The 4,329-nt window shown below is 44.5% G+C and overlaps 1 non-coding gene across 1 annotated transcript; it reads right to left on the bottom strand.

The window, feature by feature from the left end:
• Window positions 1-2,649: 2,649 nt before the first annotated feature.
• On the bottom strand, window positions 2,650-2,721 carry Trnad-guc (transfer RNA aspartic acid (anticodon GUC)). The gene has a single exon. It is a non-coding gene; the product is annotated as a tRNA-Asp (tRNA).
• Between the last annotated feature and the right edge of the window lie 1,608 nt (window positions 2,722-4,329).

Below are 4,329 nucleotides of genomic sequence, written 5' to 3'. Positions count from 1 at the left end.
TACCATCACAAGTGTCTACACCAGCTGCACAAGGTTACCGGAGGCAGATCTCCTGAAGAATATCCTGTTGGAATTTAACGCGACGATAGTCCCGTATCACTTCAGAGGGACCGGAATCGGCGAAGACCACATTTTATACAAAGTCCACAGAAAGGAAATCGACATCTCTGTGTTGCCTTCAGGACTTTTTGAATACGTCGGCGGCCTGATTGACGTCCGGGCTATCAGCGCCTACCGCTCAATCAATTGTTTGTCTCGCGAAAGCACAAAAGTTCCTCCACGGTTATTCCGCACCATCCTCTACTCTGGCCGTCTTCTGGTGGCGGTCATTGGCGGCGCTTTTGTGGTCCTTGGAATCTACTTGTGCCAAACACCGCTGTATCACACGAGCTTTGCCCGATGCGTGCTTTTTCTTGTTTCTATCTGCGTGTGACGTGGCTATCCAGCGCCACCCCCATGTCGCAGTAACAGGACTCGAATCCTTGTACTCTCCTGCGCGTTTGGCATGCTGTTTGTCTGCACATACCTGCAGTCTATCATAACGCCGGAAGTCAACGTCTCGACTTTAGAGAGGCCGATCAGAAACATCGACGACCTTGTTAAACAGGCCAGGGCGAAAAAAGTGCTTCCCTGCCTAGATCTGCCTTCTCCAGGGAACCGTTCCATTACGACTTTGACCACGGACATTGGCAAGACACCGAACAGCCTGCTCGTAAACTGCAGCAGCTGTACCAACACCCGTGATGGACAGGGTGGGAAATGTTTAAGGCGCGCTATGCTTGGGACGCACGTCTACATCACGAGATTAGATGTTTACACCGAATTGTCTATTCGCAAACTTGGAGTTCGCGCAAGTCAAGACAACTTCCGGTGCCTAAGAACTTCCCTCGCGGAGCGGCCCTGAAGAGAACAGTCACGAGGCTGCTGGAACACGGCCACGAGCAGCAGCATGACTTGATCATGCTGCGGAAACTAAAGCCGACGCTGCGGCTCGGTCGAACTTTGCACTCCGAAATCCCTGCAATGGCACCCGTAAGCTTCTGGGAAAACTTCTTTGTCTACATCAGCGGCGTACTGCTCGCCTGCATAACATTCCTGCTGAAGATATTCCCCGAAAGGATCTCGCACGGAAGTCGTTTCAGACGCGCAAATCAAGCCAAACACGGCGATGTTGCATATCTGAAGGACTGATGAATGATCAAAGAAGCTATATGTGTGTTCTTTCAAAGGTTTCAGGCCTTTTTACATTTAGTGCGCATTCAGAAAATTTGCTCGCGTATTTGTTCGACTAATGGCGAGGCTGAGTTATCCCGAAATTCACGGAGTACATCTATTTGTACGCTCCGCGTGCATTTTGATGGGGATCGATGGACCATTAAACAACTCACAAGGAATCATGCGGTAGAAATGTTTCCGGGCGACAGACGGTAACGAAGAAAAATTCATAGAAAGCCCGTATCGGATCATTGTGGCCTTGGTTTCATATAGTGTACTTTTTCTGTCTATTTGTATGGACGGCAGATGCATGTTATCAGGAAATCACGAAGTATTTTCAAATTATACGAATCTGCCACTCTCAACCAATGAATTTTTCTCGTTTTCTCGACGGTATTAGATCCTGCACCGAAGCAAGGTTGTGTCCGTACTTACGTAAACAACCACATGGAAGAGCATAATTGTACATCCGTACAATTGAAGTGATTTGCGCCGAATGACAGACACATGAAAGTGAAGATATAGGCGCAAATACAATGCGGCTGTTTAAGAAATCATTCGTACGTATCATCTAGCTTTCGCCTTCAAAGCACGTAAGCGAAGGTGCCACGAGGAATGTCTTGTTTTTTGTGAATTTTACAATGCGACTATGGCACGGGACAAAAACGGCAGTGGAGTAGCAACCAGTTTCGCGAATCTACCACTTCTGTGTACTGGGCTTCTTTACTACACTACACTGACATATAAGGAGACGACGTCAGCGACAGTGAATTCGGTGCGGTAACCGGAAGTTAAGCCACTTCTTAACGATGCACTTAATTGGTGATGTCACCTCAAATTATGGTGTCATGTTTTAAAGATCTCCACTGGTTCTATCTTCCACAAGGACACCTGTATTTAGCTGGACCCATTATTATTATTCGCATCAGCGCGCAGGTTGGGATCGCTTTGGAACTTTCCCTGTAACGTTGGCTTTGGGTGCGGTACGCGAGAATTTTTGATGACGTCACTTCCCGTTAAAGATGTGTATGAGTCCCCTCATTCGTACCTGCCAACTTTCGAGCCGATGGCCTTGCAACATCCTTGGTGTCCCTCCTCAGGTAGCCCCTTATCTACGGTATGCCCAGTGAGGTCACATGACTGATATGGCCGTGTTGGTTGGTTATTGAGAGGAACGCTTTAACTCGCAGTCACGTTTAAATTCATCACTATGACACTGAGAATTAGCTGCTCTTGTCGCTTTGGAGGCCGTGTGGTGATCGCGTAAGATTGTTCTGGAATTGTTCTGGACTGAAACCTAAAGAAAATTAGTTGTAATTGCACTGAATAAAAACACCACATAATAGCGGACGCTGAATATGTTGTCACGGTCCTTCAGGGTGACCCCAATGTCATTTTTAGCGTGAACCCATTGTAGAATAAAAAAAAAAAAAGCTCCCCGTCGGGGAATCGAACCCCGGTCTCCCGCGTGACAGGCGGGGATACTGACCACTATACTAACGAGGAGGACGGGTGGTGGGGCTATGTAGTAAAACTACATTTAAATTGACTCAGCCTTTTAATCATTTTGAATAGTCCTTAGGTTAGGTTAGGTTTTACTTTATTGATGCCTTCAAAAGTACTTATTGGAATATTGTGCAGCTTTGTACAGTATTCTTTACGGGTGAAGTTACTATAGCATAAGCCCTATATGCCCCATTATAAGGCCGACCTTCGAACTACCCCGGCGTCTAAACGAATGGTACAAAAACCCACGTGGCCCAATTAATAAATTCCAGAAGCGAACCAAACCATGTCAGCCATTTAAAGGCCTGATTAATGATGCCTAAGTTAATGAATGATCGATTAGTGATTGATAGCAATGATTAGTACGGTGCTATTTAGGTGGATTATAAAGAACTAGGGTCCAATAATCACTGATTAGTAATCGATGGCAGTTATCAGTAAGACGAAATAAGGCGGATAATGTAAGGATTGAGGTAGATTAAGGTTGAATTAAGAGATATTTAGGTACATTAATGTACATTAAGTTATCGATTAACACAAAGAGAATTAAGGTAGTGGAAGATGGATTGTAGTGGATTATTAATATTATTATTATTATTATTATTATTATTATTATTATTATTATTATTATTATTATTCTGGGCACGTAAATAAACATGATTGATTGATTGATTATTATTATTATATATAGTTGCCTGTTTTTGAAACTGTTTACTTATCATGCTTGTCTTATCATTTGTCTCTATACTCTTCTCATTGTTTTTGCCGTATTACTGTCAAACTTTGTTCTCTGCTTGTTGTGTATTCATTACAATAAGCTGAGCCACAAAGGCATCTTCTTTTTTTCTTTTTTATCTGTACCCAGGCTCCGCCTGTGGTTTATTTCTGTAATTTTCGCTACTTCAATTTGTGTGTGTCTTGTCGCTTGTTTGTTTCTTGCAATATGTTTCTTGTATTTTGTTTTCATGTAACTATCCGTGCGCCAGCACTCAGGCCTCTGGCTGTTCCTGGGCACGTAAATAAACATGATTGATTGATTGATTGATTGATTGATTGATTGATTGATTGATTGATTGATTGATTGATTGATTGATTGATTGATTGATTGATTGATTGATTGATTGATTGATTATTATTATTATTATTATTAAAATGGGAAATAGGGTGGATTAAGGGGATAAATGTGGATTAAGCAAGTTAAAGGTCAACTGCACTCAAATTTCACCTCGGCCAAATTCACTTCGAATTCCGTACAGTACGTACCACCAAACCAACTGGGACACGAGTGGTAGCGCCGTGAAATGCGTTATTAATTAGTTATCAGCGCCTAAAGTAGCTCCGTCGCAGGCGACGTTGCACCTGACTGGCGGGTCGCGCAAACAGCTATGAATAGGAAGTGACATTGCGGCCGGCCCTGCGCTTTTTCCTACGTCCAGGCAGGAGAAGCGGTCGAGCTCCGCTGGGCGCGTTTCTCCTAGGACTGCGGCAAGGGTGATGCGTTGCGCGCAGGTTTGCTCCTGGCGGCCGGCCGATTGCCGTTGCTTGCTCGCCGGCTGGGCCAGCTGGAACATCTTCAGCCTGGCCGTAACGGCCACGCTCTCCGAAATT

The sequence above is a fragment of the Haemaphysalis longicornis genome, unplaced genomic scaffold (genome assembly GCF_048455015.1).
Source record: "Haemaphysalis longicornis isolate Haplotype H1 unplaced genomic scaffold, Haemaphysalis longicornis Haplotype H1 scaffold_9, whole genome shotgun sequence".
Lineage (NCBI taxonomy): Eukaryota > Metazoa > Arthropoda > Arachnida > Ixodida > Ixodidae > Haemaphysalis > Haemaphysalis longicornis.
Note: the sequence above shows the minus strand (reverse complement) of the source record. Positions and strands in the feature narration are given on the sequence as shown.